General features: G+C 59.3%; 1 protein-coding gene across 8 annotated transcripts in view; it reads left to right on the top strand.

The window, feature by feature from the left end:
- Window positions 1-14,155, top strand: part of DTNB (dystrobrevin beta) — a 171,105-nt gene that overhangs the window by 138,270 nt on the left and 18,680 nt on the right. The gene's annotated exons all lie outside the window — the stretch shown is intronic.

Raw genomic sequence — 14,155 nt, 5'->3', positions numbered from 1 at the left:
CGGTGCCGCGGGAGCCGGCTGTGCCAGCCCTGCCTGGGCCGAGCCCATGGCCACGGGTTTTAATTTCACACTAACGAGTGTATTAATAGCCGTGCCATGGCCCGGCAGTCCCAGCTGGGTGGGGGTCACAGCCCGGCAGCCCGGGCCGCCGCACGGCCCGCCAGCGCTGAGCTGCGTCCGGAGGGGAGAGACGCTTCCCAAGCACAGGAGCTGTTAATTAACACTGGGATTCAAAGCCAAAGGCTGCTCGGTGCACGGCCTGGCCCCCTCGCCTCCCCTGCGCGCCCCCCGGCACACTCGGCCTCGCCGCGCGTCGCCTGCCGCACAGCCCACGCCGTATCGCCGCCCGCTTCGCTGTGTCTAATCTAATTATGTGATTTTGAACAATTAAACGCAAGCCCTTCAGTGTGACGGGTGATGTGCTATCTCCTAATCCCGTCGCTTTAGCCTGGCCCCTGCTCCGCACCGCCAGGTTAGTCGGCATCGCCGTGTCGGCATCACTGGGTGGACGTCACCGGGTCAGCATCACCGGGTTGGCATCGCCGGGTGGGCATAACCGGGTGGGCATAACCGGGTTGGCATTGCTGGGTTGGCATTGCCGGGTTGGCGTCACTGGGTTGGTGTCGCTGGGTTGGCATTGCCAGGTTGGCATCGCCGGGTTGGCATCACTGGGTGGGCATCGCTGGGTTGGCATTGTTGGGTTGGCATCGCTGGATTGGTGTCACTGGGTTGGCATCGCCGGGTTGGCATCACCAGGTTGGCATCGCCGGGTTGACATCGCCGGGTTGGCATCACTGGGTGGGCATCGCTGGGTTGGCATTGCCAGGTTGGCATCGCCAGGTTGGCATCGCCAGGCTGGTGTCGCTGGGTTGGTGTTGCTGGGTTGGCATCACTGGTTTGGCATCACCGGGTTGGCATCACTGGGTGGCCATCGCTGGGTTGGCATCGCCAGGTTGGCATCGCTGGGTTGGTGTCGCTGGGTTGGCATCGCCAGGCTGGCATCGCCGGGTCGGCATCATCAGGTGGGCATCGCTCGGTTGGCATCGCCACATCGGCATCGCGGGGATGGCGCAGGAGCCGCCTGGGCCGGGTGGTGGTTGTGCGTTTGCGATGCGTTCCCGATGCACACGCGTGCCAGCGCTCTGCATATAGATCCGTGTTCACATTCCATAGGCGGGTGCCGGCGCCCCGCCGTGCCGAGCAGGCGCCTGGCGCCGCGTTTCGGAGCAGCGCGTGCGCTGGGACTGCGGTGCGTTCTCACGGCTGGATGGAGGGGCCTCGTCCCGGCTGCTCCCGCCTGCGCCCCACGCTGGGGAGACTGGGGGGACCGGGGGGACTTAGGGGAGCAGGGGGACGTGGCCGGCGTGTCTCTCCCTCTGTTGCCATGCAAACAGCCCTGCGTTGGGTTTTAGTCAGGGGATTATATTAATGCTTCGGAAAGGTCGTTAGCCTCCCCGACTAATAACCTTCCGTGTGTTCCCTGCGTGGCTGCGGTGGGGAAGGGCAGCGCAGGGCCTGTGGAGCCGGGAGCTCCGGCTGCTGTGCCACAGAGCACAGCCAAATTCAATTGTCCTGCAAGAACAAGGTTAACGGGACCCATTGGTGGGGGCTCTGATTTACTTACCTGATTTTCTGCTTTAAATATTTTCATCAAAGAGCATTTGCGGGGGGTGGGGGGGGGTGTATTATTTTTAGCACACATTCAGTCAAGCTGGAATTACTCAGGCAGAGGCTGCAATAGTTTCATTTGCCGCATGCGAGAAGGATTTTTTTCTCCTCCGTTTCTGGTTATTTTTAAATTGCTAGCGAAAGGGAAAACTGCCAATGGCGATGCAGACCCAAACTCGTGAGGAATCCCTTGCGGTCGCGGTGTTTGCCGGCACAGGGGCTGCGCTCGTCCACCCCGACCCCATCCCCTGCCAAAGCTGGAACGACAGCACCAAACGACAAGACCGAACGGTCTCAGCCCAAACCGGCTCAGCAGCATTCCGATATTTATCACGGGTTGAATAAGAGGAAAAGGCAGCAACGGGAGCATCCCCCTCTGCTCGTCCCCTCGCAGCCCCCTCGAGCAGCTCCATTTCACCCCATGGAGCTGGAGCCGCGGCGGCTGCACGAGCCTCATGCGGAGCAGCTGTACGTTTGGTTGGGCAAGTTCTCTCCAACATCAGTCGTCAAGGGTTTTCTGTTAAAATAGAAAGACGCGTAAATTGAAATTCCTCTATAGTTCATTATTTCTGTCCTGAATTAATTACTGTTCAGCCTTCCTGCGAGGGACTCGGATTCGCTCTCGGCATCAAGCGGGAGGAGATCGCTGGGGCTGCAGAGAAGGGGATGAGAATTCAAAACTATCCTGAAAAATTGCGGGAATGTTTGGAGGAAAAGAAGGATTTGGATTTCAGAACGTAGGAAGGAGCGTCTGCAGGACGGGTGCAGGAAAATCAGCCGAGCAAACACACAGTGCAGAGCACAGCCGGAATGGCACCATTCCTTCCATCAGCCTCTTTGCCTTCAACCATTGGAGAAAGGAACCAAAGAAGCGTTTTGATTAGAAGAGACTCTCGAGTTCATCCAGCCATTCCCCAGCCCTGTCCCTGCCCCATGTCTGAGAACCTCATGTCCGTCTGTCCAGCCCTGCAGGGATGGTGACTCCAGCACTGCCCTGGGCAGCCTGTTCCAATGCCCCACAGCCCTTTGGGGCAGAAATTGTTCCTAAATCCAACCTCAGCCTCCCCTGGTGCAACTTTGGGGTTCACCATCCCCACAGCGCAGCCCCCCGTTCTGTGCCCATCCTGGTCCCACCTGGAGCGGGAGGTTGATCCGCTCTCCGTGAAGCTGCGGCAGGTCCCGGCTCGTCCTGGCCCAACCGCCGGGTCACCCTCAAGGCCCGGCTTTGTTAATCTGGAGACGAGGGGCCGGGCCACAGGGGTTGAAGGGCTCAAGGCACTGATGAAGGTCACGGCCCAAGGAGGGAAGAGCTGCCGTCCCCGTGGGCCGGGCCGCGGGCTCCGCTTGCTGGAAACTTGCTTTAGGAGTTTCGTGTAGGCTCTAGGAAAGTCTGAATGGAGAGGTTTTTGAAAGCGTGTTGGATAAACATGTGTCAGGCGGGGATTATGAGGAGCGGATCCAGCTGTGGTGCACGGGGTGGACGAGGTGTTTTCTTGCAGCTGCGTTTTCCTGGGATTCTCTTCCTTTCTGCGTCAGCAAATAAGGGCATTTCCCCGCAGCTCACCCTCCGCAAACAGCAGCTTCTGCAGCTCCTGACTGCAGAAAAAGCAGCTGAAATTGCAGCAAACACACGTTACTTCCATTACTTATCGTTGCGGGATTTCCTGTAGCTCCTCAGCGTGTTGGTTGCACAAGGCACCGCTGCAGAGCGGCTCCAGCTGCGCGCCGGGTGCGTGGCCATGCGCACCGAGCCCCTGCTGCAGCCGCGGGGACAGGGGGACAGCCAGGGGGACGGGGGGACAGCCAGGGGGACGGGGGGACAGCCACGGGGAGAGGGGGGACAGCTGCGGGGACAGGCGGGACAGCCACGGGGACAGCCGGGACAGCCACGGGGACAGGGGGACAGCCACAGGGACAGGCAGGACAGCCAGGCGGACAGGGGGGACATCCAGGGGGACAGGCAGGACAGCCGGGGGACAGGTGGGACAGCCTGGGGGACAGGCAGGACAGCCACAGGGACAGGGGGGACAGCCGGGGGACAGCCGGAACAGCCGAGGGGACAGCCACGGGGACAGAGGGGACAGCCACGGGGACAGGTGGGACAGCCGGAGGACAGCCGGGACAGCCATGGGGACAGGCAGGACAGCCAGGGGGACAGGGGGGACAGCCAGGGGGACAGGCGGGACAGCCGGGGGACAGGCGGGACAGCCATGGGGACGGGGGGACAGCCAGGGGGACAGGTAGGACAGCCAGGGGGACAGGCGGGACATCCAGGGGACAGTCGGGACAGCCAGGTGTGCGTGCAAACTGCAAAAAAACAGAATGATGCCGGCAAGAGTTGGAAAGTAAAATGTGGGAAAGCAAGATGTGCAGTTCCAGCCACCTGGACCATAAAGGAAGATCAATACTAACATGGCCATCTGAACAGTTGAAGACATAATACTAACATAATAATATATAAAAGGCCTTGGACAGATTACTTTGAAGCACATTTCTCATAATTGTAAAGAGTGATAGCCCAGACTGGTGAGAATGGTACCGGATAACCGCCCCAAGCGCATGGGGTGTGTGAATGGCCTTGGGCCGGGTCTGTGAATGAGTGGAAGTACAAGTGAGACAAACATCACCTGAGTTTAGTGTGTTCTTAATAACCATCAGTGGAAAAACACCTTTTGTAAACATCTTAGTCCAGGCCTGTACCTGTAGATCCTATAAATTGTCAATGGTGAATAAAGAAGGCAGCCTAGGCCTAGGTCAGCTCTCTGCTAGGCCAGGCTCTGCGCTCCTTCCTGATCTCTGTCTGCGTCCCGGTGTGCGTCGTCGTAATCGCCGCAAGTGTGAGTGTGTGAGCCCTGGAGGCCCCTCGTCAAGCAGCGTGCTTATTTCATCCCAAAGTCACGCATGGCTAAATCAAACGCCTTACGAAGGATATTACTTCTCCGTAATTATCCTCATCAATAAAACTCGTAATCTTCTCAAGGAAGGAAATCAAGTGTTATTTGACAAGGAGTGTTTTCAGCACTCTGCTGCTTTTCTGTCGTGTGCTCCTGGTTGTGAAGGACTCGGTGCGCTGGCCGGATCGCCGGCGCCCAACCCGCCCGCGCGGCGCCGCCACGGTCTGCGCGGTAAAACGTTTGCGCTCTTCGGGACTCATAAATCCACCCGATACTTCAGGCAGTTTCTGAACAGGATTGACCTCAGCACAAGGAGCGTCTCAGCTCGTTCTTCAGGCTCCTGGGTGCTGTTTCTTGGCTCGGCTCGGCCCCAAAGCGAGCGGAGGAACGCGAGGGCACGGCGGCTTCGGGGATGGGTGTACGCGTGAGATTTTGGACACAAATGCTGTGGGCTTAGACAGAGGACCTACACATCCGTGGAAAGAATCACTTAATTTCCTACTTGACAGGTTTTCTGGTGAAATCCGCAGCCAAGGGGCTCGGTTTGGTGCAGCCCAGCCCTCAACTGAGGAGTCTGAGGGGGGACTCATTCATGGGATCAATATGGAAAGGGGGAGTGTCAGGAGGATGGAGCCAGGCTCTTCTGGTGACAACCAGGGACAGGACAAGGGGCAATGGGTGCAAACTGGGGGAGAACACGTGGGCCAGAGCTGTGTGATCCCGAGGAAGCCCCTGCATGTGGGGAAGGGCTCCGGTTCCTTCCAGAGAACAGGGTGAAGGCTCTGGAGCCGCAGCAGCTCCGGCACCGTCCCATCGCTGTCGGGTGAAGCCAACGGAGAGCGCGGTGAACGGGAATTAGATGCTGAACGTGCCTGATGCGCAGATGAGAAACGCGTCGCCATTTCACTTTCTAACCCAGCCCCTGCTTTTCTGGGGGGCCGTTTGACACCCTCGGACGCGCTTTGTCTCCTGCGCAGGGATGCAGAACAAAAAGGGAGAGTTGTAGCCCCTGTGTTCGTATTCTGGGGTTTGTTCTGCTTCTGCCGTGCTCTCTGGAGTTGGTTATTTGAGGCACGATGGGATGTTTACCTGTTTAAATCATTTCTCTGAAAACTCTTAGCTCTTCGGGTTTAGATATATACAAGATCCCTTTTATTCTGATCTATTCGCAGGCACATGTTACATAATAAAATGCATTAAAATCAATGTCTTTCTTGCAAAGCAAGATTTCTTAGTTTCTCAGTGAGCATCCAGACTGCAGAGATGTGGGGCCTTCTGGGGGTCTTGAGCTCGGCTTTAAGCACGGAGCAGGATTGCTGCTGGCACTAGATCAGGTTAGGTCTGGCTTCCCGTAGGCAGAGCTTTGAAAGGCACTGAGGATGGGTCCTGTACATCTGTGCTGACTCCCCAATATCTGTGTCCTACAAAACCCTCTGGCCAGGGCGGTGTGTGAGCGGTTGTGTTCAGCCTGGAGAGAGGAGCAAAGAGGATATCCAGCTGTGATTGTCTCCTCATGGGTGACCAAGGGACAGCAGAGCCAGAGTCTGATCGGCGGTGCCAGAGGAAGCGAGAGGCGATGGTCACCCCTTGGCGGGGGTGCGAGGGATCCCCTGAGCGGTTAAAGGCTGGAACAGGCTGCCCGAGGGCTCTGGGATCTCCCTTTTGGGGGATTTTCAAAGATGAAGCAACACTGAGAAGTTGACCTTGCTTGGTAGAGGAGATTGGACCGGACACCCTCTGAGGCTCCTTTCCAATGCTTTTGTCATCCCATTCTCCTTTCAAACCCTCCTGTCGTGGCACTGGCAGGAAATTTGGCGGCAGGTCACCAGAGAGGTGGGCGAGCTCCAGTTGGGCTGCAGGGACAAGGCAGGAGGTGCTGCAGCCGTGTGTGTGTCCCTGCTCAAAGCTGCTCAGTGCCCTGCACTGGCTTTGGTGCACGGACCAGAGCTCTGCCTCTTCAGGAAATGTTCAGGGCTTTTTAGGTTAAGCCTCACAAGTCTTGTGTACAAGACTTGATAAGCCGGGGCCAATAAATCGATGTCAGCTCCCAAACATTTCAGGAGCCGGGTCAGAGGTTTCCTCCATTGTTTTTCTGAATTGAAATCCATCTTCCGTGTCCCCCGGTGCGGTTTCAGGCAGCACATGCGATGAGTCAGTAACCCCCGGGGTGTTCGGAGGCTGCACGTCCAGCAGAGTTTACAAACGCCTTCAGATCCACCTCTGCTCTGTTTACAAACACATCCCCAGTTTCCCGTCCCGTGGGCGCTGCGGCGCTGGCCGAGCAGGAGCAGAGCTGAGCACGGACCATGGGGGTCAGAGGGGTTCTCCTGCCCCTCTGCTCTGCCCCGGGGAGACCACACCTGGAATCTTGTGTCCAGTTGTGGCCCCTCAGTTCCAGCAGGACAGGGAACTGCTGGAGAGAGTCCAGCGCAGCCACCAAGATGCTGCAGGGAGTGGAGCATCTCCCGTGTGAGGAAAGGCTGAGGGAGCTGGGGCTCTGGAGCTGGACAAGAGGACACTGAGGGGGGACTCATTCCTGGGGATCAATATGGAAAGGGGGAGTGTCAGGAGGATGGAGCCAGGCTCTTCTGGTGACAACCAGGGACAGGACAAGGGGCAATGGGTGCAAACTGGAACACAGGAGGTTCCACTGAAAGAGGAGAAGCAACTTGTTGGGGTGAGGGTGGCAGAGCCTGGCCCAGGCTGCCCAGGGGGTTGTGGAGTCTCCTTCTGTGCAGACATTCCAACCCCCTGGACACCTTCCTGTGTAACCTCAGCTGGGTGTTCCTGCTCCATGGGGGGATTGCACTGGATGAGCTTTCCAGGGCCCTTCAACCCTGACACTCCGTGGTTCTGTGTGCACCGCTGTCTTTACCCGCAAGGCTGCAGAAGCACTTGGCTGTGCTGGGAGAGGAGACGCTGGAACAAGAGCCCCAGCACAGGGTCACTTCAGCAGCCTGAGAAACCACAGGGAGAGCCTCAGCTCCGCGATTTGTCAGACCTTGCACCATTCCTTCCATCACCCTCTTTGCCTTCAACCATTAGAGAAAAGAATCACAGAAGCATTTTGGTTGGAAAAGCCCCTCAAGCTCATCCAACCGTTCCCCAGCCCTGTCCCTGCCCCATGTCCTGAGAACCTCATGTCCGTCTGTCCAACCCTCCATGGCTGGTCACTCCAGCACTGCCCTGGGCAGCCTGTTCCAATGCCCCACAGCTGCTGTTGCTCATGGGGGTTGCCATTGGTCGCGGGGGTTGCAGTTGCTCCATGGGGGTTGCCGTTGATCTGTGGGGGTTGCCATTGGTCATGGGGCTTGTCATTGGTCTTGGGGGCTGCTGTTGCTCATGGGGGCTGCTGTTGGTCATGGGGGTTGCCATTGGTCGCGGGGGTTGCTGTTGGTCCATGGGGGCCGCTGTTTGTGGCGGGGGCTGCCACGGCCGGCTGGGCTCCCCGCTGCTCCCTCCACCTCCGCCCAGGTGTCTGTCACGCTTGCTCGGTCATTAAAGTGCTTTCTAGGACAGGGCTGGTTTCCGGCTGTGCAGGGCCAGCCCAGCTGTGGGTGCGGCTCCGTGCCACCATCCGTGTGTCACCATCCGTGTGCCACCATCCGTGTGCCACCATCCGCGTCCTCAGCTCTCACCCGTGCCCCTTGGTCACCCTGGGCTCCTGCTGCCTGCGCTGCCGTCGGGTCCCACGGGTGCCGCGCTCCCCGAGCCGTGGCCGAGGGACACCGGCCGTGCGAAGGGCTGGAAACACCAGCTCACACTCCTATTTCTGCTTTCTGGAGGTGTGCGCATCGCAGTCTCGGCTCGCACAGCATTTTCCATGCACATCATTTTTCCACAGTACTCATCATTCGGTGCAGAGCATGTTAAGACTACATGCCCTATGTAAAGCAGGAGAAGAGAGATCAATATGTAAAATATATTTGTTTTATTTTACTGTATTTTATTTTAGCTTTATATTTTTTTTAGATTTTATCTGGAGGTAGAGAACAGATATGGCAGGTGGTGGAGCCCCACATGCAGCCCTGACCCGGGCAGTGCCGCTCCCGCTCCCGCGGGTGTGTGTGATGCGCATCCCTGCACTGGGAGCAGCTCCAGCCCTGCAGACAGCAGCGTTTTTGCTTCAGCGTGACCTGCAGAGTCTGTTCAGAGGTCCCACCCAAGCTGTGTGCAGCAGCGAACACCCCACGCATACCCTGGGGTTGCTGCTGAGCTTGAATCGCCATGTATTGGCTTGCAGTTTGGTGAATGCGTGGTTACAGCTTCGCTGTGGACTCGGTCGTTGTTCCTTCCTCCCCAAAGCCCCGTCCGTCATGCCCGCGATGCCGGGGCTGCTTCTGGGGTCTCAGCTCTGCAGCGAGGGTTCCTGCTTCTCCTCACGCCTTTGGCGCCCGGTTTGTTGGGCCGGGGAAGCTCCAGCGATGCTCTGGCTGCACCAGTTCTGCCACCAGCACAAAGGAGTCAGCATCCCCAGGGATGCTCCATTCTCCGTTCAGCCCGGAGAGGCTGGTCCAGGTCTCCTGATGCATCCGAGACCTGGCCAGGTGTCGTCTCCACGCGTGAACAACGTGGCCATCTGATGGGGACCGTGGCCTCAGATCTCCCAAGGAATCATCCATGATCACCCAGATTCTTTCTTTCCTCCTGGAGATGTGAAGGTGGAGGGTTTGCAGCAGCCCCTGCCAGCTCGCCCGTGCCCGTGGCGTTTCCCACCCAGATGCCACACAAGAAGGTTTGGTGTCGGTGCTGGCCGGGAGCTTCATCCATCGTCAGTCAGTGAGACGGGTCTCCTTGGCCGGGAGCTCCAGCCCAGGTCACCCCATGAGCTTTGCTTGCTTCTGCTTTTCCAGTTCTCTCCCACATGCCCCTGGTGGGGAGGGCGCGAGCGGCTGGTGGGGGCTCAGTCACTGGCTGGGACCAACCCACCAGTGCCGTTACTGGGGTCGGTGTGGTCCCAGTGCAGTTACTGGAGGACCCAGTGCAGTTACTGGAGGTCCCAGTGCAGTAACTGGAGCCTGTGAGGTCCCAGTGCAGTAACTGGAGCCCATGGGGTCCCAGTGCAGTAACTGGAGCCCATGGTGTCCCAGTACAGCTACTGGTGTCCATGGGGTCCCAGTGGAGGTACTGGTGTCCATGGTGTCCCAGTGCAGTAACTGGAGCTTACGGGGTCCCAGTGCAGCTACTGGAGCCCATGGTGTCCCAGTGCAGCTACTGGTGTCTATGGTGTCCCAGTGCAACTACTGGAGCCCATGGGGTCCCAGTGGAGGTACTGGTGTCCATGGTATCCCAGTGCAGCTACTGGAGCCCATGGGGACCCAGTGGAGATACTGGTGTCCATGGGGTCCCAGTGCAGTAACTGGAGCCCATGGTGTCCCCAGTGCAGTAACTGGAGCCCACGGGGTCCCAGTGCAGCTCTGAGCACACCAGTGGCCATGGAGCTGTCACCCTGCGGTCCCCAGCAGCAGCCCCACTCCCAGCTGGCGCTGGGGACAGACCAGATGTGTTTCTTGTGATTTTCAAGCCTTCGCTGAACCGAAACCTCTCAGATCATCCTGCGTGGCCGGCGTCGCGGGGCTGGGTGTGCGAGCACCGGGGGACACGCAGCCCTGCCCGGAGCTGCTCTGTGGGGACACGGTGCTGTGTGTGCTCTCGCCAGCTGGTCCCCACATCCCTGCGGGTCCCAGAAACCGCGTGGTCGCAGGGCCGGGGACATTCCCAGCCCCGGTCGCTGCCGTATGCGAATCACCGTGGCCCATCTGCCTGCCCAGGGCTTAAAACAATGAATCCAAGTGCTTGGGCTCTTACTCTAAGGATACAGATGGAGGCGGCGTCTCAAAGGTAAAGGACAGTGCAAAAGAGGTTTCCCTCCCGAAGGCTCCGTGTGCGCGGGGGGTCCGGGCGCTGTCGCTGCCGCTGTGGGTGTTTCTGGGGGTCAGGGTCACCCCATGGCCCAAGGAACCAGCACATCTGCAAAAACCAGCGTGGGCCAGATGTGGAGATGGGTGGGATGGGTCAAGTTTGGGGCAAGCGTGCTTTGGGGATGGGGGTCGGCAGGGACACCTCACCCCAGTGATGGAGCTCTTGCTTTTCCACATAACAAACCCTCTCGGTGGCGTTTGTTTGCCGTCCCTCTCACGCCCGCCACCACCAGTGGGTCCTGGGTGGGGGTGCAGCCTGGGGAACAGGCTCCAAAACAGAAAACACCCCCTGGCCCCTCCGGCCGCCCCCCGGGGACGGGAGCTGCGGCTCATCAGCCTCGGCGCGGCGCTGCCGCTGGGGTTCCTCCCGTTGTTCACCCGGGTTCACGCGTGGCCGTTCTCCCTCGTCTCCCGGTGTTCACCCGGGTTCACGCGTGGCCGTTCTCCCTCGTCTCCCGGTGTTCACCCGGGTTCACGCGTGGCCGTTCTCCCTCGTCTCCCAGGGTTCACCCGGGTTCACGCGTGGCCGTTCTCCCTCGTCTCCCGGTGTTCACCCGGGTTCACGCGTGGCCGTTCTCCATCGTCTCCCGGTGTTCACCCGGGTTCACGCGTGGCCGTTCTCCCTCGTCTCCCGGTGTTCCAGGTTCACGCGTGGGTGTTCTCCCTCGTCTGGGCAGCCGAGCTGAGTGTGGCGGAGGGCGGGCTGAGCCGTGCCGCGGCTGGGCTGGCGCCGGGCAGCGGGCAGGCAGCTCGCAACACCGCTTTGTGCAAATTCAGGCACTCCTGCCTGTTTCTGTGCGTTTTCAGGACGTTTTCAAGGGTTTTGTGTGAGGTTTCGGTGCCGGGCAGGGAAGTTGCGGGTGTTGCATGCGCATTTTCTAATGATTTTACCTTCGACAGATGTCGTGTCCCTCCCGCAGCCCTCTCCTCTGCAAAACCCGTGTCACAAGGACATTTTACTCACTTCTTTTAGTCCCCATATCACTAATGCAGTTTCGAAATGACAGTTTTACACATGACTAGGTTTTCATGTTAATACAAATATCAGCTTTTGGCTGGCAGGGATTAGCTGGAGCTGCGTGGTCCCCGGGCCGCCCCGAGCAGTGTCCCCTGCGTGGGACACGGGACCTTGGAGCCGGGCAGCACCCGATGTGACAACCGGTGAAACGTGGCGGTGATGGATGCCGGGGAGCAGCTGTGCGGGGCGCTGGCGGTGTCACCGATGCACAGGGTGCTGCCAGTGTCACCGATGCGGAGGGTGCTGGCGGTGTCACCAATGCAGAGGGTGCTGGCGGTGTCACCAATACACAGGGTGCTGGTGGTGTCACCAATGCAGAGGGTGCTGGTGGTGTCACCGATGCACAGGGTGCTGGTGGTGTCACTGATGAGGAGGGTGCTGATGGTGTCACCAATGCAGAGGGTGCTGGCAGTGTCACCAATACACAGGGTGCTGGTGGTGTCACTGATGAGGAGGGTGCTGATGGTGTCACCAATGCAGAGGGTGCTGGCAGTGTCACCAATACACAGGGTGCTGGTGGTGTCACTGATGAGGAGGGTGCTGGTGGTGTCACCAATGCAGAGGGTGCTGGCAGTGTCACCAATACACAGGGTGCTGCTGGTGTCACTGATGAGGAGGGTGCTGGTGGTGTCACCAATACACAGGGTGCTGGTGGTGTCACCAAGGCAGAGGGTGCTGGTGGTGTCACCGATGCACAGGGTGCTGCCGGTGTCACCGATGCGGAGGGTGCTGGTGGTGTCACCAATACACAGGGTGCTGGTGGTGTCACCAATACACAGGGTGCTGCCGGTGTCACCGATGCGGAGGGTGCTGGTGGTGTCACCAATGCAGAGGGTGCTGGCAGTGTCACCAATACACAGGGTGCTGGCGGTGTCACCAAGGCAGAGGGTGCTGGCGGTGTCACCAATACACAGGGTGCTGGTGGTGTCACTGATGAGGAGGGTGCTGGTGGTGTCACCGATGCACAGGGTGCTGCCAGTGTCACCGATGCGGAGGGTGCTGGTGGTGTCACCAATACACAGGGTGCTGGTGGTGTCACCAAGGCAGAGGGTGCTGGTGGTGTCACCAATACACAGGGTGCTGCCGGTGTCACCGATGCGGAGGGTGCTGGTGGTGTCACCAATGCAGAGGGTGCTGGCAGTGTCACCAATACACAGGGTGCTGGTGGTGTCACCAATGCAGAGGGTGCTGGCAGTGTCACCAATACACAGGGTGCTGCCGGTGTCACCGATGCGGAGGGTGCTGGTGGTGTCACCAAGGCAGAGGGTGCTGGTGGTGTCACCAATACACAGGGTGCTGCCGGTGTCACCGATGCGGAGGGTGCTGGTGGTGTCACCAATGCAGAGGGTGCTGGCAGTGTCACCGATGCAGAGGGTGCTGGTGGTGTCACTGATGAGGAGGGTGCTGGTGGTGTCACCAATGCAGAGGGTGCTGGCAGTGTCACCGATGCAGAGGGTGCTGGCGGTGTCACTGATGCAGAGGGTCCTGCTGGTGTCACCAATGCAGGGGGTGCTGGCAGTGTCACCGATGCGGAGGGTGCTGGTGGTGTCACCAATGCAGAGGGTGCTGGCAGTGTCACCAATACACAGGGTGTTGGCGGTGTCACTGATGCAGAGGGTCCTGCTGGTGTCACCAATGCAGAGGGTGCTGGCAGTGTCACCAATACACAGGGTGCTGGCGGTGTCATTGCGCCATCGCCGCCGTGCCGACCGGGTTGCCCCGGCAACTGATGCACGTCAAAGGCAGCAAACGATGCACGGGCTTTAAAACGCCGAGCGAGCGCCCGGCACAAACAGCCGGTGTTTGCTCAGGGGGCCGCGCGGCTGCCGCCTCTCGCCGGGCGCTGGGTTACGAGCAGCTCGCTGGTAACCAAGGGCAGCGCAGGGACCGTGCCGAAATATCAATACGGTGACAGATCGTAAAGCCGTGCGGCAGAGCACCAGAACCCAGCCCCGGGAGCTCTGCGCCGGAGCAGGAGGGTCTGGAGGCTGTTGGAACACATGAGTGGCTGCAGAGAACAGATTATTGACAATGTGATGCTGTGCGCAGTCCAAGCACTTGTCAGGATGACCGGTGCTCCGGGCAGGGGACATTGTCCCCAGGCAGCGAGGATGGATGGGGAGGGAGGTGGGACCCGAGAGAGGTGGGGACATCTCTGCAAATGGCCCTCGGCCCCCGGCGTTACTCGGTGGCCGCCTCCCCGCTCTCTGCCGGCGCCACACGCAGGGTGCTTCGGGAGATGATTTTTGGAAGCACGGAGCCAATAAGCGCATGTTGTCATCTGTATTTCTATCCTGTCCCTGCCCATCAGGCTCAGGTTGGGCTGCGGAGCCTTTGCTGGGGCAGCAGCTGCGCTGAGCCGGGCAGTTTGGCCCAAGTGGATATTACAGCAGTTTCCTCTGAGCCTTCAAACGCCAGAGAACAAAAATAAATCTGGTGTATTCATTTGCGATTTGCTCTGGAGTTCAGTGGATGCCGAGTGGATGGGCAGCACCTGGAGGACCCTGCAGGGAGCTCCAGGGTTTGCTCCGGGAGGCTCCGGCACCCGCCGCACAACGGTGCCCGAGAGGCTCCTGGAGCAGCACGAGGAGGGCTGGGCTGGAAGGAAATGTAAAATTAAAAGCTTTTCAAAATCACTATTTTAGCAATGAACA

The sequence above is a fragment of the Streptopelia decaocto genome (assembly GCF_964273445.1).
Source record: "Streptopelia decaocto genome assembly, chromosome: 3".
Taxonomy (NCBI): Eukaryota; Metazoa; Chordata; class Aves; order Columbiformes; family Columbidae; genus Streptopelia; species Streptopelia decaocto.
The sequence above is the reverse complement of the archived record's forward strand: the minus strand, read 5'-3'. Positions and strand labels throughout refer to the sequence as shown.